Here is a 25,312-nt window from a genome sequence, read left to right as displayed (position 1 = left end):
GTCAACATCCTTAACTCCATCTTTATAGCCTAAGCATTCTTTCCATTTTTTCTTTGAGATTATCTTATGAACCTTTTTGCCTGAATCACTCCAGGCTTTAAGGGTTTTTCTCTCATTTTCTAGATCTTTTTCTAACATACTGTATCTACCCTTAAGAATTTACTGTATGTTTAGCTCTCTCAAATTCTTTTTTCAAATCTATCTAATTTACTAAGTCAGACTCTAACTGTTCATTCCTCGATTTCAAGATCTCAATTTCAGTTATAATTTTATCATTTTCTAGAGTCTTATTCTCAAAATTACCATGCAAAGATTTAAGAATAGATTTCAACTCGGATATATTCTCAGTATCAAAAGAGAAGAAAGAAGTTTGTACCTTAGACTCAGAGGAAGCAGGATCATCAAAGCCAGCCATCAGTGCATAGCATGTGTCATCATTTTTAGAATCAGAAAAGTCCATCCAATTCTTGCTTGAGGTGATCAGGGCCTTGTTCTTTCCTTTATCATGCTTTGTTTTCTTGCACTCTGAGGCAAAATGACCAGGTTCTGTAATGCCCTCCAGACCCGGGGTATAAGTCTGGGGGTTACTAGCTAATCACCAAACCTGTACAATCTGAATAACAAATAATAAAGAAATATATCTAATCCCCTTTAACTCTAACCATGATCTTTTTAGGTTAAAGTATGAAAAAAAGAACCACTAACTACTTTATTACAAACAAATTCAAAATCTTACAAACTCTCTTTATTACAAACCATTGTCTAACCATTTTTAAACTAATTTCATCTTTTATTCGAACACACACACTATCTATCTACACTCCACCAGTTCGGGTAACTCAAAGCTTTCTTCTTGGATTGGGATCAACACCTTGGGTATGAGAGGATCCCGAGGCTTGACCTGCTTCTTTACCACTCGAGTCCTGATGGGTTTCATATTCCTTCTTAACTGAAAACAATAAGGTGAATAACAACAAAAAGGGGTGAGCCCAAAATTGCTCAACAAGTCCACAAAATATAAACATTGTTAAAGCAGATTAAATGAATCGGTAATCTGGGTATATCTGCAAAGATATAACCCCGCGAGAATAGAAAGAAGGCCACGACTGGCGAATGCAAATGAACTAAACTGCACACAAGTTCGCATCTATACCCTGCTGATCAGCCAGAATACAGTGCAGATCTATATCCCACTATATAGATCCAGTCGAGCACCCAGGCACTACGGCCCATCTCAAAGATCCGGTTATGTCCCGGTCCTTAGGATTAAGTAAAACTTAATCCCTAAAATATCACTATCCAGTCCATGGAGTAGCAACCGGAACAATCAGTATGCTTTGATATATTCTAATCACCAGAATATAACAATGTGTATGCGTATCAATTGGAATATGAATAAGGAATTCAAAGGAAAAGGAGAAATCAAGAATCGAAATGAAATATAAACAAGAGAATAACAAGTGTGTATCAGTGTTTGTGAACAAGAATCAAAAGAGTGCAAGTGTGATATGAATATGAGGAATATCACTATTCTGAAATTAGAATAAGGGAAAAACTTGCCTTCTGCGTGACTCACTTCATATATCTCACATTTTTCTATCACCGACTCAACCTGCCTTGTTGGCTTAGCTTCTGTTAGAGAAATAGACTGGCTTAGTCATTTCGTACTTCAATTGCGGCTTGAACCAACTTCACATCGTTCCTATTGTCTACCCATGCACTTATGATTGACTTGTATATTATATAATAACAAGTAAGACTCGATTAACAATATAATATACATAAGCACATAAGCCACATAATCATTTTTATAGTTAAAATAATTTTTAAAATCAAAATCGACTCGCTGATCGCTTAACAGATCATTATCTGACTCGTTTCCCATTTTTCGGGATTTATCAGACTCGTCTTGGCATGCGATTCGACTTATATTCAAATAAATAACAAGGTCAACTAATTTCTAGAAGAAATTAGGTTTTAATATTATTTTTAATGAAATTAATTTATATTTCTGAGTTAAAGGGCTTTCGTTTCGCTCGAATCGGACTAACAATCTAATTATTATCAATTAAATACAGATAATTCAATTTATTATTTAATATAAATAATTATTACTAATTTTTAAATCCTAAAATAATTTTTAAATAATTATTTAAGAAAAATCAGAACTAAAAATAATTTTTCTAAAATTTTTGGAATTAAAATGAATTTATTATGATTTATTGAAAATTATTTGATTAATTATCAAAATAATTAATCATTTTTAAATAATTTAAAAAATAATAAAGAAATAATAAATAAATAATAAATTATTGAGAAAATAATTAATTCTGATTTTAGAAAATATTTCAGAATTATTTATAATATAAATCAATTAATTAAATAATTAATTAATCAATTTAAAAAATAAATAAATCTGATTTTTATAATTAATAAAAATAAAAATTAAATTAAATTCCAGAAACATTTGTCAGAAATCAAACTCTCACAAAATTGGAACAAAACCGGGTAATTCAATCAGGTCAAACGGGTCATGAAGAACACAACCGGGTCGACCTTGAAGGTCCACCAGTTTCTGGAAATTTTCCAGATTCCGACAGCCTTTGGCCGGACTACGGCAACGTCCGTTCATGGCCAAAAATACACCATTCCACTTCGTTTTTGATCTCAAATCTTTCCTTGTATCATTCTAAGTTCAATTCTGATCAAAACATGACCATATCATCACCGGAACTTCATCTCCGGTGATCAGCAACCCACAACTCCGGCCAAATACGTTTTTATTAACCTGAACTTAAAACCCTATGTTCTACATATCAAAATGAAGGTTAGGGCATGAAGAATCTATTCACAACATCAAACAGAACCAAAAATCATCGTATAGTTCATGGAATCATTCAACCCGAATTACAAACGGGTCAAACCCAACGAACTCGTCCCAACTATCCTGAACTGTAAAAATCCTGTAAAAATACTTAAAATTTACTAATCAACAAGACAAAACTAACCATATTAGTTTCATAATCCAAATATCAGTAAATCAAAAATACCCAAATCAAAATGGGTATGAACCCTAAAATTCGAATTGATCAAACCCGCACATGAAATTCAATGTTCTATAGTGCAAATCAAAGCCTATGAACTGTATATTCAAACCCCTAACATCACAAGAACCAAATATTCATAGAAATGACGAAGCTATGTTTTGAAAATTACGCATAAACCCTAGAAATCGAATTCATCGATTCAAGTATCGTTTGTTCAATTAATTAGTATAAATCGATTGCTTACAACACAGAGAAGCTATATCAGCCATCAAAATCATTCCATAACCCCTAGAAATAAAAACCCCAAATCCCAGTTAAGAACCCTAGAATCAAAATCGAAAATATACTGATTTAAACATGAAATTGATGATACAACCCGAAAGAACAACTCAAGAGCTTCGTTTTGAGTACTTACATGTCTGTAATCGAAGCCGGAAACTGATCGGAATCACTGCTCGAATTCTTGACCTGAATTGCAAACCCTAACCCGACTGCAGAGAATTTTCCTAATTTTTCTGATTTTTTTATAATTAATTATAATTAATTAAATAAAAATTAGGCTATTTATAGTAGTAAAATTAATACTCCTAATTAAAATTAAGGCACTAGTTCTATATATTTTAGAATTAATAAGCCCCTAATTTTATAATATTTGAGTATTAAAATTTAATGTATAAATATTTTATATATACAATATATATGTCAAAGTTTCCCAAAAATTGTGAATAATGCAAAAATACAAAGAAATGGTATAAATGAAAGTCCTATAATTTTATAAAAATAAAAATGTGATTTTTGTGGGGTCTTTAACACCCAATGGGGCCCGAAAAAGTCATTTTTCGCGAAACGAAATTTTTTATAAAATGCCTATATGTTCAGAATAATGCGATGGTAAAAGCGGTTTGATGAAAAATAAGGCCCATTATTTTATTTGAAATATCAACTATAAAATCATGATTCGGGTCGTATAACTTTTGATATGAAAGCTATAAATGCAAAATAAAATATCTGAAAATATCCTGAAAATACCTGGACGACACAGAATGCACGTAACACATAGCAATTAGGGTTTGACAGTTAATTACACATGAATGACACATTAACACGCATAATTTATTATAAATATGATATAATACAGACGTAATTTTCCCAAACGTTACATCCTTACCCCCTTAACAGGATTTTGTCCTCAGAATCTCGTGAATAAAACAAATGAGGATGTTTCTCTAACATCTCACTCTCAAGTTCCCAGGTTGATTCCTCAACCATAGGGTTTCTCCACAAAACTCGCACTAGAGATACAGACTTATTTCTCAACACTTTTTCTTGCCGACCTAAAATTCTCACCGGTTGTTCTATAAAAGACAAATCAAGTTGGATATCTACCGGTTCATACTCTATTACATGCCTAGAAATAGGATTATATCGCTTAAGCATTGACACATGAAACACATTGTGAATATGTTACATATGAGGCGGTAAAGCTAATTCGTATGCAACTTTTCCCACTTTCTTCAAAATTTCAAATGGTCCAACGTATCGTGGCTTCAATTTACCCTTGTTGCCAAATCTGGTCAATCCTTTCCATGGAGATATTTTGAGTAACACGTGCTCTCCTTCCTGGTAGTCCATATCCTTCCTGGCTTGATCTGCATATTTGCGTTGTCTATTTTGTGATGCATCTAGTCGCTTTCGAATAAGTTCTATCTTTTCTTTAGTCTGTTGAATTAATTCTGGAACCAAAACCTTGCGTTCTCCAACTTCATCCCAATATACTAGTGATCTACATTTTCTTCCATATAACGCTTCGTATGGTGGCATCCCAATGCTTGCATGATAGCTATTGTTGTAAGAAAATTCAACCAAAGGTAGATACTCATCCCAACTATCTTCAAAATCAATTGCACAAACTCGTAGCATGTCCTCGATTGTTTGGATAGTCCTTTCACTCTGCCCATCGGTTTGCGGATGATAAGCGGTACTCATGTTTAATTTAGTTCCAAGATATTCTTGAAATTGTCTCCAAAATCTTGAATTGAAACGGGGATCTCGATCAGACACGATAGATATTTGAACTCCATGTCGCATCACAATTTCCTTGAGATACAAGTGCACTAGCTTGTCGAGCGAAAATCTTCCATTAATCGGTAGAAAATGTGTTGACTTTGTTAGTCTATCAATGATTACCCATATTGCATCATGATTTGCTTTAGTTCTCGGAAGTCCTACTACAAAGTCCATCGCTAGATGTTCCCATTTCCATTACGGAATATCCAATGGTTGCAGTAATCCACTCGGACGTTGATGTTCTTCTTTAACTCGCTGGCATGTGTAGCATTTACTTACCCATTCTGCTATCTCCTTCTTCATATTTGGCCACCAAAAGTTTTTCTTCAAATCGTGGTACATTTTTGTACTTCCTGGATGTATGGAGTACTTCGAACTGTGCGCATCTCACAATATTTCTTCTTTTAGTTTGGCCACATTAGGGATCCAGATTCTTGATGCAAAGTGTAGGATTCCTTCGTTATCTTTCTGAGTTATAATTTCTTCTCCTGTTAAGTTGTCATCTTGACCCATCACTTCTTCTTGACATCGTTGAATCTTCTCTAATAATTCCGGTTGAAAAGTTATAGCGTAAATAGCTTCAGTAGATTCATTGGGAACGCGAATTTCGATTTCCATCTTATCAAATTCCTTAATTAATTGTTTACATGAAGTAAACAGATTTAACCTTTCTTTTCGGCTTAGCGCATCTGCCACAACGTTCGCTTTTCCTGGATGATAACTGATTGTAACATCATAATCTTTAATCAATTTCAGCCATCGGGGTTGTCTCATGTTCAGTTCCTTCTGCGTAAAGATGTACTTCAGACTTTTATGGTTCGTGCAGATTTCGCATTTCTCACCATAGAGATAGTGCCTCCAAAGTTTCAATACAAATACAATCGCTGCTAATTCCAGATCATGCGTATGATACTTTTGTTCATGAGGTTTTAGTTGTCTCGATGCATATGCAATGACGTTACCGTGTTGCATCAGTACACATCCTAGTCCGCGGTATGAAGCATCGCTGTAAATGATAAAATTTCCATGCTCGTCTGGCAATACAAGTACTGGTGTGGTTACTAATCGATTCTTCAGCTCTTGGAAACTTTCTTCACATTTATCACTACATACGAACTTTTCACTCTTTCGAGTGAACTTGGTCAGTGGCGTTGCTATTTTCACAAAATCTTTAACAAACCTTCTATAGTGTCCTGCCAATCCCAAGAAACTTCGAAAGTCTATTAGTGTCTTCGGCCTTTCCCAATTCAACACAGCTTCAACCTTCGCTGGATCAACTCGAATGCCTTCTCTACTGATGATGTGCCCTAGAAATTATACTTCCTTCAACCAAAATTCGCATTTCAAGAATTTCGCGTACAGTTGCTCCTTTCTTAGAATTCCCAAAGATATCCTTAAGTGCTCAACATGCTCTTCTTCCGTCTTTGAGTAAATCAAGATGTCATCGATAAATACAATCATGAATTTATCCAAGTACCTCTTGAATACTCTATTCATCAGATCCATGAATGATGCTGGCGCGTTGGTCAAACCGAATGCCATTATCAGAAACTCATAATGTCCATATCTAGCACAGAATGCAGTCTTGGGAATATCTTCAGCTTTAATCTTTAATTGATGATAACTCGATCTCAAATCTATCTTCAAAAACTATGCGGCTCCTTTTAGCTGATCGAACAAATTGTTGATTCTCGGTAAATGATATTTATTCTCAATAGTGAGCTTATTCAATTCCCGATAGTCAATGCATAATCGCATGCTGCCATCTTTTTTTTTCACGAACAATACCGGTGCACCCCACGGGGATACACTGAGTCTTATGATGCCTCGGTCTAGAATATCTTGCAATTGTGTTGACAATTCTTTCATCCTGAATGGTGTCAATCATGAATTCAATTCATACGGAGCTTTCGAAACTGGTTTTGTACCTGGCGCTAAGTCAAACATGAATTCAATTTCTCGATCTGGCGGTAACCCTGGAAGCTAGTCTGGAAAGACGTCAGAAAATTCATATACAACTTGAATATCTTCTGTTTTGGGACTTCTCTTCTCGATATCTAACATGTAGGCTATATACATCTCACATCCCTGTCGAAGCAATCGTTTGGTCTGCATTACTGTCAGAAATTTCTTCCGCTATTTTTCACCTTTGAACATTACTGTTGCATTTTCTAGCAGTTCACAATTTTACTTTCTTGTTCTCACAATCGATCTGAGCATTATGACAAGCTAACCAATGCATTCCCAAAATGACGTTAAACTCTCCTAAATTAAAAGAAATCAAGTCTACGGAGAAATGATGTCCGGCTAATTCGATATCGCACGCTGGACATACTCGATCTACTGAGACTTGGTCGTCATTCGCTATATCAATTTCACAATGTAACTTATCAAGAAATTCTTCAGAAATAAATGAATGGGTAGCTCCAGAATCAATTAATACTTTTGAAATTACGGAATTCACCAAAAGTGTACTTGCAATTACACTAGGAATCTGCAATGCTTCTTTCATTGTCATGTTGAAAGTCCTTGCTTTGGGTTGATTAAGTGGCGGTGGAGGAGGTAATGTCAACACTTTCGGAATACTAGCTGCCATTGCTGGTCCTTTACAATTCCTAGCGATATGCCCTTTCTTTCCACATTGAAAGCAAGTAACTTCTGCTATTTTTCCCGTTGGACATTCATTAGAATAGTGCCCTTTCTGCTTACATTTGAAACATGTCACCTCCGCTTTGATACAGACGCCAGTATGTTTCCGTCCACAAGTCTTGCAGTACAGCACTGGGACTCTGACAATTCCCTGCTGGCTGGGGGCTTGGAAACGGTTACCTGTTTACTGGATACCTTGTCCTATCCTTTTAAAATTCAAATTTATCCGGGCTTGAAATCCCGGCTTCCTGCTGGAGCGGTTTTGAAAACTTCCCTGTCCTCTTTCCTTTTAAGATCTTTCTCTTTCCTCTTCTATAGTCAGGGCTTTCTGGACTACGGTGGTATACGTCGTCAATTCAAAAACTGCAACTTGTCCAAGGATCCACGGTCGTAATCCTTCTTGAAACCTTTGAACTCATTTTTCTTTAGTATCAACTTGTTCTGGAACAAATCTAGCCAACTCAGTAAATTTGGCTTTATACTCTGTGACAGACATACTTCCCTGCTTCAATTCCAGAAACTTTATCTGCATTTGATTCTTCATATAGCGAGGAAAATGTTTCTCTAAGAACAGCTCTTTAAACCTATCACATGCAATAATATCTTCACCTTCTAAAGCCTTCTTAGATTCCCACCAATAATTTGCTTCCCCTTTCACCAAGTAACTATCAAATTCAGTCTTTTGGTCTTCACTTACCTTCACTAGCGCAAACACTTTCTCTATTTCTTTCAACCAAGTGGTAGCCTTAATAGGATCTGCTATTCCCTCAAATTCTGGAGGTTTAACCGACTGAAACTGCTTGAAAGTAACAATAGGTATAGCTGATGGCATCTAGGGCTCAGGACGCGGTGGCTGTTGTAACATTTATTGTTGAATCTGCTGCTGTTGTTGTTGCATCTGTTGTTGCATCATTACCATCTGTTGTTGCATCAGATGGAACATTTGGGTCATGGTATCATTGGTCTGTTCTTCGGAGTTGCTGTTCGAAGTCTTAGTCCTAGTCTTTCTCTTGGGTGCCATTTGCTGATAATAAAACAAGTGATGTCTTTTTAACAGTTTATTAAATAATTGATAGTAAGTAAGAAAACAATTTATCCTGTATTAACAAAATTTGGATAATAGTTCGGAAAAAGAAAACAATTTGCTTAATATAAAAATAGGAAATATAAACAGTTTACTTTAATATAAAAGCAAGAAATGTAAACAGTTAAATGAAATGTTTGTTCTTCTCTTTTCTCTTCTTCTTCTTTCTTTTTTCCAGAATTTAAAGTACGAAAAGCTGTAAAACAATAAAGTAAAGGTAAATGCTGTAAAACTGTAAAGACTGAAATTTAAATAAAAGAAAATTCGAAAAGTTCATTTTATATATCTAACACCAGCTCCAGGTGTGAATGCTTGGTATACAAAAAGTCTCGTCCTGCTGGTCATGGTTACTGCTACAAGTCAGGCTACTACTACACACATACACTACTCACCATACTAGCTGCATCTATGTACATCTGTCATCTCCACTATGTCAGTCCCCTGTAGTCAAAACCTCAGAACCCCGGTGGTATACGCCTCAACTCATCTCGGAGTACCTCAACCAACGTCTGTGCTAAACGGAAAATCCTATAAAACTCTGCAAAAGAAGGCGGCATGTCATGTGTCATAGCATCTAACTCCCATGTAGCACTCATCAAGGTAGATTGTAACCTCTGTCTCATCATATAATCTGGTTGTAGCACGGCTAACGGTCCTCGGTCTCTCTGATCAAACAAGTGCATAATCTCCCTACACTAGGCTCTCCAATACTCGGCATTATCTCTCATCTTATTGTAGTCATGATACGGTACCATGTGTGGCTGTGCAACATGTCCTACTGACTCCTGTGACTGAACCCTCGGTATCCCTGCAACACCCTGCTGTGGGGCTCCCAACTATAACTCTATCTCATGCTCACCCATACCCTCGATTGGAACCATCTGGAATATCTCTAGTTCTGGAGCCTGTACTGGAATAGGAGGTAACACTGGTGGTGGTGGAAGCTCTGGCTCAATCCCTTGCATAAACTGATGCTCTATTGAAAATCGAGGTGGAAGCATCGGCTCGAAGAACTCCAACGGATCAAACAACTCTACTGGATCATGAACTATCCCTGGCATTGGTGGTGCTGGCTCCTGAGGCAATGGTGGAGGAGGTGGAAATATAAACTCAGACACTGGTTGAACAACTGGTGCAACTGGTCCTGTTACAGTCCTCTCGGATGAACCTGAATATCATGATGATGCCATCTAATAATATACCAAAGAAAGAAGAAAGGTCACTAAATCATTACTAAAACTAATACCTTCATATCCTAATCTTATCTAAATCCTAACACTACTCTTCCTAGTTGACTATTCCTATCCTATGTGATCTCCCTATTTTATCTTAACCCTAATGTTCTTGTTTTCAGGGACCAAACCTACAGCTCTGATGCCAAACCTGTAACGCCCTCCAGATCCGGGGTATAAGTCCGGGGGTTACTAGCTAATCACCAATCCTGTAAGTTAGATATATTTGATAATGTCATGACTAATATGATTTATGTTTAGTTTTCAGATCTTACTTAAACAGGACAAATCAGTACTTAACTGAAATCAGCACTTATACTGAAGTCAGAACTTAAGTTATCAGTACTTAAGTTTCAGGAGATATTTATCAGAAGATAATATCAGGACTTAAAGGAAACGTTCAGATAAGGAAGGCGACTGATTGAAAGGAAAAGAAGATCAAGACAAACGTAAGAAGAGATATGCATGAAGAAGGAATTCTATGAAGAATAGAATACTTGGAAGAAAAGATATCTGATTGATATATTTTAGGAAGCAGAATTATATTCCATATCAATTAGTGATTATCTTGTAACTGTGTAGTATATAAACACAGACATAGGGTTTACACTATAAGTGTTATCGTTATCGAGAATATTATTCATTGTAACCCTAGCAGCTCTCGTGATATTTGTTCATCACTGAGAGAGGACAGTTCCATACTGTAACAGAATTTATTCAGAATTTATTGCTTTGAATAAAGTCTGTTTTCTGTTACTTGTGTTATTAGAATTCGATTTGATTGTGCAACACACTGTATTCACCCCCCTCTATAGTGTGTGTGACCTAACAAGTGGTATCAGAGCCTATCTGTTAACAAACAAACAGTTTAAGATCCAAAAACAATCATGTCTGAAGCAGAAACTCCAACCAAGCCCACCAAAACTGAAGAACCACCAAAGACACAAATCCATTGTCGATATGAGACTATTAGAGTTCCCATATTGAAACCGTCTGAATATCCCATATGGAAGGTGAGGATGAGTATGTTTCTGGAAGCTACAGATCCAGAATATCTTGATAGAATCAAGGAAGGACCTCACAATCCAACAAAGCTCGCTGTTGCAGTTGCAGGTGAAGCACCAAATTCTGTACCAAAGGAGAAGAGTGATTACATTGCTGAAGATATCGCTTCAATTGCTAAGGATGTGAAGGTACGACACTTACTGCATAGTGCCATTGATAATGTAATGTCAAATATGGTAATTAACTGCAAAACTGCAAAGGAGATATGGGATGCCCTGGAAACAAGATGTCAGGGAACTGATTTGATCAAGAAGAACATGAAGATAATACTCATTCAAGAGTATGAACACTTTGACTCAAAGCCAAATGAGTCATTGACTGATTTATATGACAGATTTGTCAAGCTCTTGAATGATTTGTCACTGGTTGATAAGGAATATGATCTTGAAGATGCAAACCTTAAATTCCTGTTAGCTCTTCCTGAAAGCTGGGATTTGAAGGCAACAACTATAAGAGACAACTATAATCTTGATGAAACGACTCTTGATGAAATTTATGGGATGCTCAAGACTCATGAACTTGAGATGGAACAAAGAAGCAAGAGGAAAGGAGGAAAGTCAAGGACAGTTGCTCTTAAGGCTGAAGAAGAATCTCCCAAGGCAGCTATATCAAGGAAAGGCAAGGGTAAAGCTCTCTTCATAAAGTCTGATACCGAGTCATCAAGTTCTGATAGTGATGATGACTCAGAAACTGAAAGCTTGCCTGAGACGGATGCTGATGAAGAGATGATGAAGCTGTGTGCTCTTATGGTGAAAGGAATCATGAAGATTGCATACAGGAAGTTCAGGAAGGGGAAGAAGTTTTCCAGGAGAGGTGCAAGTTCTGATAAGAAGAATTTCAGAAAATCTGAAGGCAAAGGAGGAAAGTCTGACAGAGGAGATTATACAAATGCCAAATGCTATAACTGTGGTAAAAAAGCCACATATCTCCTGATTGCAAGAAAGTGAAGAGTGACAAAGGCAAGGCTCTTGTAACAAAGAAAAAAAACTGGACAGACACCTCAGATTCTGAAAGTGAGGAGAAGTATGCCTTGATGGCAAATGCTGATATGGCAAATGCTGATATGGCAAATGCTGAAAGCAGTACTGAAGCTGCTGAGTTAAAGGTACCTTAAACTACTTATGCCTTTCATACTGATGATATTAATGAGTTGAGAAGATATCTTAAAACCATGTTCTTAGCTATAGAGACCAAACTTTAACATGTGAAAGATTAACTTCTGAAAATCTTGCTTGTAAAAAGAGGAATGATTATTTAGAAAAAGAGTTAGTCATGTTCCATCAAACTCAGAAAGATAGAGATGATGCTTTCTATGTTAGGGGTGAAGTACTTAAAATGAATAAATCTCTAAAAGCTGAGTTAGAAAAGGAAAGAGAGATTATCAGGACTTGGACTAACTCTGGTAGAACAACTCAGAATTTGTTAAGTAGTGAAAACTGGAAAGAGGGCTTAGGTTATGGAGAGGATAAGAATGATAAAGGAACTATAGATATTAAGCCTATAGGTGTTAAACAAAAGCCAAAGTTAAAACCTGTTAAGTTTGTAGCTGTAAAGTCTAATACTGAGAAATCAGAAGTTAAAATGGAATTAACTTCTGACAAACTAAAACATGAAAAGACAACTGAAGTAAACGTAGGCTTAATGACAAAGAAGCAGCTTAAGCATAAGCTGAAAGATGTTAAGAATGCAAACAAGGTAAAATCACCTAGGAAAAATAGGAATGGAAAGGAAGGTGTGAATAAAAGCAATGATTATAAGCATGTTCCTGATGCTCCTAGAAAAACGTGTCATAACTGTGGAAGTTCTAACCATCTGGCTTCTTTTTGCAGGAAGAATAAGAACATAAACTCCTTACCTTCAAAGTCAGGAGTTAAGAGTCAGTCTGTTAGATATAAGCCACAAAATCCTTGTTTTCATTGTGGTAGTTTATGGCATTCCATTTATACTTGTAAGGAATATCATAGTCTGTACTATGATTATAATCAAATAAAACCTTCTTTAAAGAAAGTTAGCATTGTTCCTTCTAGTGTAAGTTCTGATGTAAAGTGTGATAGTGTAAATTCTGATAAGAAAAATGTTAACATAAACTCTGATGTTAAATCTGCTGCAAATTTTAACAAACTTAATAAGGCCAAAGGATCCAAGCAAGTCTGGGTCCTTAAAACTAATCATTAGTGGTCTTTGTGATTGCAGGGCAACATGAAAAACATCCTAGTTCTGGATAGTGGATGTTTAGGACATATGACTGGAAATAAAGCCCTGCTATCAGACTTTGTGGAAAAGGCTGGCCCGAGTGTTTCTTATGGAGCTGGAAACATTGGAAAAATGTTGGGATATAGCATTATCAATCTTGGGAATGTCATCATTAAAGAAGTAGCTCTAGTCTCAGGACTTAAACACAATCTGCTGAGTGTTAGTCAAATCTGTGACAGAGGTTATCATGTGGATTTCTTTGAAGAACACTGTGAAGTTATAAGCAAATCTACATGCAAAGTTGTTCTGAAAGGATATAGGCGTGGTAACATTTATGAAGCCAAGCTTTCAACAAGTACTGATAGTTCCGCAGTCTGTCTGATTAGTAGAGCATCAATTGAAGAAAGCTTGGAACTGGCACAAGAAACTCTCTCATTTAAATTTCAACAATATAAATGAATTAGTCAAGAAAGATCTTGTGAGAGGACTGCCAAAGTCAGTATTTGCTCCTGATGGCCTTTGTGATTCTTGTCAGAAGGCTAAACAAAGGAAATCTTCATTCAAGAGAAAGAATGAATCTTCAATTCTTGAGCCTTATCACCTACTACATGTTGATCTATTTGGTCCTGTAAATGTCATGTCTATTACAAAGAAGAAATATGCTATAGTCATAGTGGATGAGTTCACCAGATACACATGGGTGTATTTCTTGCACACAAAAAGTGAAACTGCATCTATCTTGATTGATCATGTCAGGCAACTGGATAAATTGGTCAAAGATTCTATGAAGATTATAAGAAGTGATAATGGTACTGAGTTCAAGAATTTTATAATGGAAGAGTTCTGCAAAAACCATGGAATCAAGCAGGAATTTTCTGCTCCTGGACCTCCACAGCAAAATGGAGTTGTTGAAAAAAAGAATAGAACTCTTATTGAAGCTGCACGAACTATGCTTGATGAAGCAAAGCTTCCAACCTATTTCTGGGCTGAAGCTGTGCAGACTGCTTATTTTACTCAAAATGCAACACTCATTAACAAGCATGGAAAGACAAAATCTGAAATATTTTCATGTATTTGGATGCAAGTGTTTTGTTCTTAAGACTCATCCTGAACAGCTATCAAAATTTGATCTAAAAGCTGATGAAGGAATCTTTGTTGGATATCCACTTTCCACAAAAGCCTTCTGAGTCTTTAACTTGAGAACAAGGGTGGTCATGGAATCTATCAACGTCTCCTTTGATGATAAGAAAATTACTGGACTTGAAGATTTCAATGATCAGCTGAGATTTGAAAATGAAGACTTAAATTCTGATACTGAAAATCCTGACAGTCTAAATCCTGATACAGCAAACTCTGATGGATTAAGCTCTGATGTTATTGAAACTGTAGTGACTATGCCAAAGGAAGATGCACTTGTGCAGGGGGAGCATACTGAAGATGCAACCACATCTCAAGAAGCATCAGAACATACAACTGGCTCTTCAAGTTCTGATTCATCAAGTTCTAATAAGCCAAGTTCTGATAGTTCTGAAAATTTAAATACGGAAGGATCCAACTCAGAGAGCATAGTTTCAGGGGGAGTATCAGAAGATCTTGATGAAGATGGCATGGATCATGGGGGAGCATCCAGTTCTAGAGAAAACCTTCCATCTGCAAGGAAGTGGACTAAATCACATACACCTGACTTAATAATTGGAAATCCTAATGCAGGTGTCAGAACTATAACAGCTACTTCAAGTGAATGTCTTTACAATTCTTTTCTTTCTCAGACTGAACCAAAGAAAGTGGAAGAAGCTCTTCAAGATGCTGATTGGGTGCAAGCAATACAGGAAGAGTTAAATGAATTTGAAAGAAACAAAGTCTGGACCCTAGTGCCAAGATCAAAGAACAGATCTGTTGTTGGTACAAAGTGGGTATTCAGAAAAAAAACTGATAGTGATGGCATAATTACAAGGAATAAATCAAGGTTGGTTGCAAAAGGATATTCTCAACAGGAGGGAATTGATTATGATGAAACATTTGCACTAGTTGCTAGATTGGAAGCCATAAGGATATTTTTAGCTTATGCTGCTCACAAAAAGTTTACTGTCTTTCAAATGGATGTGAAAAGTGCTTTTCTAAATGGATAATTGGAGGAGGAAGTATATGTTGAACAACCTCCAGGCTTTGTCGATCCCAAATATCCAAATCATGTCTACAGGCTTGATAAAGCACTTTATGGCCTTAAGCAAGCTCCTAGAGCATGGTATGAGACTTTAGCTCAGTTTCTTCTGGAAAGTGGATTTAACAGAGGAACTATAGACAAAACACTGTTCTACCTCAACCATGAAAAGGACTTACTTCTGGTTCAGATTTATGTTGATGATATCATCTTTGGTTCTACAAATGACAGACTTTGCAAAAAGTTTGCCAAACTGATGCAGTCAAGATATCAAATGAGTATGATGGGAGAACTTAGCTATTTTCTGGGCCTTCAAGTCAAGCAGAATGAAGAAGGCACTTTTATTTGTCAAACCAAGTACACCAGAAATTTGTTGAAAAAATTTGGAATGCAAGATTGTTCAAGTGCATCCACTCCCATGGCCACTACAACAAAACTGGATAAGGATACTGGTAAATCAGTAGATATTATTGATTACAGAGGTATGATTGGCTCTCTACTCTATCTAACTGCTAGTAGACCTGATAACATGTATGCTACCTATCTTTGTGCAAGATTTTAAGCAGATCCAAGAGAACCTCACTTAACAGCTGTGAAAAGAATATTCAAGTATCTTAAGGGAATGGCTGATCTGGGATTGTGGTATCCCAGAGAATCAGATTTTAAACTAATAGGTTACTCAGATGCAGATTTTGCAGGTTGCAAAATTGACAGGAAGAGCACAAGTGGAAGCTGCCAATTTCTTGGAGGCAGATTGGTTTCTTGGTTTAGCAAGAAACAAAAGTCAATTTCCACATCAACTGTAGAAGCAGAATAGCTATTGTGCATAGATTCTTTGGATGAAGAATCAGTTACTGGATTATAGGTTAACATATTTTAAAATCCCTATTTACTGTGATAATCAAAGTGCTATTGCTATGACAGGTAATCCAGTTCAACACTCAATGACAAAGCATATCAGCATTAGGTACCATTTCATAAGGGAACATGTGGATGAAGGTACAGTGGAATTGCACTTTGTTCCAACAGATCAACAACTAGCAGATATCTTCACAAAAACACTGTGTGAAGCTACTTTTACAAGATTGGTAAATGAACTTGGAATGGTTTCAGGTTCTTTCTCTAAATCTGCTTAGTTTTGTTCTGATACATCAGACTTTATGATCAGTATTTACAGATATTACTCTCTTTGTGTATTATATGCCTAATTGATAATTGCTTAAGTACTGCTTGTTGTCTGATGTGAATTTCTAAACTCTGAAAGTGAAATGACTGTTTCTGTGACTATTCTATCCTATGAGGATAACTGTGCTACATGCTGATCTAGTAGTCTTTAACATACTAGAGATCCCATGTTAGAAGTAATTATTTATGTGGAAATCTATTGACACAAGCAAATTCTGATATTGAGCTTAGTTACGTTTACTTTGTCTATCTTATTACTAAGTCAAAAACTAGAATAATGCTTCTAATCTGTTAAGTTCTGATGTTAGTAAATCTGCTGAATGTACTAAGTGCTGATAAACCTCACTTATCAAAAAAAAGGAAAAGAAAAGGGAATAAAAATCAGGTACTCCTTTGAGATCTAGAGTGAAAATGTGGAAGGGACGACCCAAGTGCATTGTTGGTATTAAGTAATATGCATTAGAAAAGCAAATAATTATTTTTCTTGGTGACTTTTCACACTCTATGATTACTGGAGAAATACTCTGATAATAGCATAAATTCTGATAAGCAGTCGTGACTCACTTACACTGAGAAGCCACTGTAAAATGGAATTTCAAAAGATGCATAAAATAAGCACAAAACAGTTGAGGTGGACTCATGCATGAACTCATTCAATAGTAGGCTTCAGAATAATGACAGATTTTAAGTAAAGTTCTTAGTTATGCCTTATTTCTAAGATGTACTGAAGTGAATCAGACTTTACTCTTTGTCTGATATTTAGCCTAATGCACACACTTACACTCTATATGAATGATAAAAATTTATATGGCGATCAATGTTATTTTAGATGGTATTGTCAGATTGCATAAATTCTGAGGACAGGTTCTGATGGAAGTTCTGATGATTAAGTTCTAAAGAACTGAAATCAGAGTTTGTGTGAAGAATTACAGAAATAGCCATTCAACTTTTCGAGTTAAGAAATTATGTTCTGATGACTGTTAAGTTCTGATATAAGTCTAAGTGCTAATATTAAATTCTAATTTTTTACTTGACTTATTTGTGGTTAAAATCTGAAACAGTCTTATTATAAATCAGACTATGTTTGAGTGGAATATTAACAGTTAATACAATTAGGGTTAGTGGTACACGTCCATGCACAATAATTTTTACTTGTTTCTTGTGCGCATTAAACCCTGTTTTACACTTCCAATGCCTGTTTTTATTCTCCTCAGTCTAGGGAGACGAGGTAGAATTATTTCTACCTGTCAGCATTAGATTTTCCTTGCGTCTCCTGGCATTCTATTGCCTATATAAACCAACAATTCAATCCAGTCAGTACATCTCTCATTTTCTATCATTTGCTCTCATTTTCTCTCAAACTCTCAAGCTCTTACTGTCATCCATTTCTCTCTCATCACAATCATGGTGAACTACAACTTAGCTCTAAACTATGATACTTTCTCTCTCACAATGAGTTGTCCAGAGTGGCAGCAGGAATGGTATGTTACTGCTATTCCTGATAATGTTTGGGACTCTGTTCCCCAAGAGGTTCTGACAGACCTCTTGTTCTTTTATATGGATTACCATCGCCATGTTGAGCGATTGGAAGAAGCACAGATGGAAGCTCTTCGACAACAAGAGCGAATCATTCGTTTCGTTGTTCTGTTTGCAGAGAGTAGGAAGAAGAAATAGGCCTTGTAGCTTAGGACACTCTTGTAATCTTGTGCTGTAATTTCAATTTCATGAATGTATTCTCTTAATATATTAATGGAATTTTTATATTTTTTGCAAGATGTTGTCTCTGAGTTGTTTGAAATTCTGATGCATTTTTAAATCCTGATTTATCCATATTCTGATGACCATTTTATTACCGATATAAATCATGTTCTGATTCTGACGTGGCAGTACCTGATTCCTTGATTTATTTTTTTGGTCATTCTCTCACCTGATGTATTTTTACAGAATATTGGTTTCGTAGTAAAAATGATTTAAAAAGTGGGAACAATTTAAATTTTAAATTAAAACTAAATTACCTTGATTAATGGGATTACTTGGTAAGTGGAACGGTTTTTCCTTGAAAAACTGCATGTGATAAGTAATGATTACTATTTTCCCGTGCCCATTAATTATTCTTTACTGCTGCATGTGTGACAGGTGTCCAACGGTTACTTTTTCTATCGTGTATAAGTAAAAGAGAGAGACGATTGTAAAATCTTTTATTTACTTTCACACTTTATCTTTCTTTACTTCTATTCTCTCTCATCTCCTGACGTTGTTTTTCATACAGACAATTTATCAAACACCTTACAGGCAACCTTAATTCTCAATTTTTCTCATGGAACCTAAGGATTTGATCATAGATGGAGCCAAGTTCGTTCCCAACAACTATGCTGCAATCTTAAATCATGATGAAGCTCCATCTAAATTGCACTTTGTGCAAGATCTTCTAGCACACAGTGAAATTGGGTATGCATTGACCCAGCCTCAAGTCATTTCCAGCCAACAAGTTCTGACATTTTGGCGGACTGGGCATTTTGACAATGGTGGTGCTACTGGTACTCCAAGTATTATTTTTGAAGTAAATGAGGTTGAACATGTGGTAACTCCTGGAGCAGTTCACAAAGCTCTACATTTACCAGAAGGTTGCATTTTCTCAACAGCGGAGGAACTAGTGTTACAGCAGCTCATGGCCAATTTGGGGTATGAGAAGAGTTTGGCCAAGCTTGGACAGTTGAAACGAGCACATATCAGAAAGGAGTGGAGCTTTTTCTTCGACTGCATCACTAAAGCATTTGGCAATAAGTGTTCCCACTTTGATGTCATTCCAATCATGAGTCAGCACATCGGGTATGCTATTATTCACCAAACTCATTTTGATTTTGCAAGTGCTGTACTAGGCTTTATTGGGGATAGGATGACAGAGGATAGAAATATAGTTTACTTTGCTAGATTCTGTCAGCTTATAAATACCTTTTGCTGTGCTAACGAACCCCAACCAGCCAGTTCTTTATTTCCACCTTTTAAACTTGTAAAACGTGCTTTTAATGACTTGGTAAATGCTAACCTTAAGAAAACGGTGGTTAGACCCTTACAGATACCTCAGTCTGTAAAATAGATCTTGGTAAAAGCTGATCCTCTAACCTACAGATCTGTTTACCCTGATGTACAACCCACCACCACCACCCAGACAACTCAACAACCATCAGAACATACCACACATACACCTCAATCTACTCAACCTTATGTCAGAACATATCTCAAAACTTCACAGCTACCTCAACCTTCATCATCAGCACACACTGTGAAGCCTTCATCTTCAAAGCCCAAGAGGACAAGGACTGTACCTCAGACAACACAGAAGAGTAGGAAGTTTGTTCTGAGAGATGAGTCAGAAAGTGAGGAACATGTTCCTATATCAGAACCTGTTATAAAAGAAGCTGATAAGGTCTCTTCTCAGAAGGATACTGGAATTGGGGGGTCTAAGCTTCTCAAAAGGCTTAGAAGAATGTCTTATGCTGAAACTCCCAAGGAATCTACACCTTCAAAGAAAAGAAAGAAACAGAGAGCTCACAGGCCAGCTTCAGATGATGAGGAAGCAGCGGCTAAGGAAGGAGATCAGGAATCTCTGATCTCAAAAGTGCCCAAATTTGCTGGAGCTACTGCATCTCCATCTTTATTGTCCCCAACTCATGAAGCTACTGCTACAGATAAAGCATCTACACCACCTATGTCTCCTGTACATGAACCAGTATCTACTGAAGACCCAGGCAGAAGTGTTGAAATTGATATTCACAATCTAGTTGTGCCTGAGGTTTTCTATTTAGAAGCTCCAACAGCAATAAATCCATCAACAACACCACTTATCGATGCTAATGAAACTCCAGAATTGTCTGCAACACCTTCTCTGCATCTGATGTTGATGATCAGAATATAGGTGAACATCAGACTATGGATGTTGATCAGAACTTGGAAGCCGATCAGCACTTAGAGGAGGATGTTGAAGTCTCAATTGCTTCTCATACTGTTCTTTTAACAGAAGATGTTGATTCTGTCAGTTCTGATGCTGCAAATGCTGCTGATACTGGTGATGCTGCTATAAATGGAGATGCTGATGAAGTTGGTCCTTCAGGACATGCACCTCAACAGACTGTTTCTAAATCTGAACTAGTCAAGAAGTTTGTTCGAGGAGCAGCCCCAGTACCTTGGAGTGAAACTCCTAGAGGACAGGAGTGGACTAAGGAATGGAACTCGGTTACCTTTATTCCATCTGAAAAGATTCTTGCTGAGCACTTGGCAAAAGCTGATGAGATATTAATTACTGATGATTTCAAGAGACAGCTTCGAGTCACTGCATTGAGTACTAGACATCTGCAAGGTCTACATTCATCAACTCATGTAGAGTTACATAAAATTCAGGAAGAATTGCTCAAGCAAGAAAGGGTTAAGAAAATTGACAAGAAAACTTTCTTCCAACCTACCTTTGACAGAGTTGCTTACATTGAGAAGACCCAAGAGAAGCAACAGTCTCGGATTGATGATATTTTAAAAAATCAAGCTTCTCAGCAATCTCAACTCGATGAAATCCAATCCTCAGTGGAATTGCTTGTCTCTCTTCTCTTACCTGCTGATGCCAAAAAGGGGGAGAAGGTAATTAAGTCCAAATGCAAAACTGTTAAGACATTGAAGGGGAAGGATGATGAAAAAGATGACCAGGGAAACTCTGGAATGGGTGGAGGTCATGGTCAAGGTAGTGGTTTCTCATCAAGAAGAGCTGAAGCTACAGGTCATAGAACAAGTTCTAATACTGGAAAAAGGATTACTTCTGATACTAGTAAATGGATAAGTTCTGATGAACTTTTGGATCTTGATGAAGAAATATCAAGACAGTTATTTTTTAAGGAAAATCCAGGAATGGACTTTGAGAGTCTGATGGAAGAAGAAGCTACACTTAAGTCAGAAAAAGTCAATTCTAAATCTGAAGCTTCTGTTGGTAAAAAGAAACTTCCTAAGGCCAAAGGCATTGTGATAAAAAGAAAGGACAAATCCTGAAGCAACAAGGGTCAAATCACAATTGCAGATAGATCTAAGGTCCAAGGGAAAAGAAAAAGTTGGTGAACCTATAAAGGTTTATGTGCCTCCTGTGGATGAAGAAATTACTGTTGAAGATGCTGATCTTACTCTGACTTCAAGGAAGATTTCTAAGACAACCTCTGATATTGCTCAAGTTATTCAGAGTCAAGATATAGTTAGTTCTGATATTACAAAGAAGCAAGTAACCTCTGACATAGCTCAAGTTGACTTGATATCAGAAGATAAGGAAAAGGAAACCTCTGACATTGCTCATGTTAAACCTTCAAAGTTACTCCTACCAGGATTCACCAAAGCCAAACAGACTCAACCTTTTAAGACTGTATCAAGTGGTTTTGAAGCAAGAGTGGTTACTGGAAAGGAAGCAAGAAATAAATCTGGATTGGGTAGTGCTGATGAAAGAAGAGTACAGAATACAACCAATGATCCAACTTCCTTAAGTGAACCAGGTATTGGAGCAATTCCTAAAAGATTGAATCAACTAGAATCTGTACATATGGTTTACCATACCTACTTGAAAGAACACATCTTGTTGTACTTCATGAAAGATGGTAGGGTTTATCATATAAGGGAAAATGCTATTCCACTGAAGTATTTTGAAGAATTGGAACATGTATTATTCTTACTTCAAGTGAATGACAGAATAACAGAAAGTGCTGCAAACTATTTGAAGAATCAAATTCAGAGACATAAAAGGCTTTATTCTGTAAAGTCCGACAGCGCATATCTTCCAAGGTATAGAGATCACAAGGGTGATATTGTTGAGATGAAGCCTATCTCTGCTAAGATTATAACTACCTTTCTGGGTTTTAAGGCTGTAGAATTCAATCTTGAGTCTGACAAGGCATATTTGATCAGACTGGATCAGGACATAAGGAAAGCTAGAATTATTGATCTCAGGGCTGCTATCTTTCAAACTGGTGAAGATTCTGCAGAAGTTAAAGATGTCAAAAGGAGGATGATTGATGAACTCAGATATGCTGAGAGATGTTTGTTAAAGAACTATCTCAGAACAACTCCTGACATCAGAGAGATCAGAAAGTGAAGCCAAGTAAAAATCTACAACTGCTCAAATTCTGATATGAATACAGACTGAAGTTGTTATCAGTAGTTAAAGTTGGTAAAGCTTTAAGGACTGTAAGTTGTAGTTATCTAGTCAAATTCTCATGCATTTGTACTTAATATTTTTGACATCATCAAATATCTGTTAAAATTGTATATTATGCTAATTTATAAGTTGGGGGAGATTGTTAGATATATTTGATAATGTCATGACTAATATGATTTATGTTTAGTTTTCAGATCTTACTTAAATTGGACAAATCAGTACTTAACTGAAATCAGCACTTATACTGAAGTCAGAACTTAAGTTATCAGTACTTAAGTTTCAGGAGATATTTATCAGAAGATAATATCAGGACTTAAAGGAAACGTTCAGATAAGGAAGGCGGCTGATTGAAAGGAAAAGAAGATCAAGACAAACGTAAGAAGAGATATGCATGAAGAAGGAATTCTATGAAGAATAGAATACTTGGAAGAAAAGATATCTGATTGATATATTTTAGGAAGCAGAATTATATTCCATATCAATTAGTGATTATCTTGTAACTGTGTAGTATATAAACACAGACATAGGGTTTACACTATAAGTGTTATCGTTATCGAGAATATTATTCATTGTAACCCTAGCAGCTCTCGTGATATTTGTTCATCACTGAGAGAGGACAGTTCCATACTGTGACATCATTTATTGCTTTGAATAAAGTCTATTTTCTGTTACTTGTGTTATTAGAATTCGATTTGATTGTGCTATTGTGCTATACACTGTATTCATCCCCCCTCTACAGTGTGTGTGACCTAACACTGTACAATCTGAATAACAAATAATAAAGAAATTTATCTAAACCCCTTTAACTCTAACCAGGATCTTTTTAGGTTGAAGTATGAAAACAAGAACCACTAACTACTTAATTATAAACCAAATTCAAAATCTTACATACTCTTTTTATTACAAACCATTGTCTTGAAAGGAATATGTCCTAAGTCCAATCATGTATTAGGATTTAGGAATAACTTCCTGTGTAATCTGTTTTGATTTCATTGATATTAATAAAAGACTTATTTTGTTTTTATTACGGGCTTTATCTATTTAAGTGTTTAAATAATATATACCATAGTTTAGAGTAAAGCTTTTTATGGATTATGATGAGATCATAATAGTGAGACCTAAAAGATGATAACTCTAAACTTAAATAGTTCCTGGTCGTAGGATTACTAACTGGTAATTAATAATCCGCAGAGATCGGTACATACTATGCTTGTTTTATTATGAAGGATGTCTGTTCTCATAGAAATTTATGTGCTGACACTATAGCTAGTATGTAGGTGCTTATTATAAAATAAGTTCACTGAACATGACTCGCCCAACTGAACAACAGATGGAGTTCACTCACGTGTCAGCAGTTGTTCATATAGTGATAGTTGTACAAGTATCCTTAGACTTGAGGTCATCATAGTCATCTTGTGTACACTGAACTATGCTTTGGTTTAGTTCTTAGTCTCCAGGGACAATTATTAGGGCTCTACTGGGTATAGGAATTTGTACACGAAGATAGTGTATGATCAATAAAGGATCTACCCCTTCCAGTGAAGGAAGCGAATGTTCAAGGCTGATCCACTTATGCTAGTTCAGGAATCTCTGGCCAGAGTGAATGAAATTAGAAAGGAGTTTCTGATTTGCATAGAACTAAGCATAGTAAATGGTATTAAATTAAAAAAATTTAAATATCTGCTTATTTTCGAATTGAACCATCAATGATTTAAAGCAGATAATGGCAAGTGATTAAATTAGATAGGCTTGACAAGAGATCCATGCCTTGTATTTAATCGGGACATTGTAGGGTAGAAGGAGTTTATTATACGGTAACTATTCACTGAATAGGTTCTTGGTATTCTAAGCAGTGAATTCATATTATCCGGATAGTCGCGATATGCTGAGAAGTATCCCTCACGATGTAGAATAAATATGATTAATTAATTAATCATATTTAATAAATTAGAGAATTTATATAAATAATGATAAAATAGTTTTATTATTATTTATTTCTACTATCGGCTTAATATTGAACCTACAGGGTCACACCATAAAAAAAAATGATTTAATGGTGGAGGAATTAATTAATAATGGCTAATAATTATTTATTTATGAAATAAATAATTAATTGGTAAATTAATAATTGATTAAATGAGATTTAATTGATTATAAATTAATTAAGGAAAGTTCTTAATATTATTAATTAAGGATTTAATTTTTTGGAAATTAAATCAAGAGAGAGAATTATTTCTAAAGTGTTTAGAAAAAGGATTAATAATTAAAAGGTGTTTTAATTATTAATGAGAATAATAAATGGGATAATAATAATAATATTTATGGGAAAATTTCAGCTGAAAATTTTGCCTATAAATATACTATTATAAACCCTATTTTTATTCTAATTCAAACCCCAAAATTTTATAAAACCTAATTCTCTCCACCTCCTCCTCCTCCTCCTTAACGTCA

The sequence above is a fragment of the Apium graveolens genome, chromosome 5 (genome assembly GCF_009905375.1).
Source record: "Apium graveolens cultivar Ventura chromosome 5, ASM990537v1, whole genome shotgun sequence".
Classification (NCBI taxonomy): Eukaryota; Viridiplantae; Streptophyta; class Magnoliopsida; order Apiales; family Apiaceae; genus Apium; species Apium graveolens.
This window is presented reverse-complemented; position numbering follows the sequence as displayed.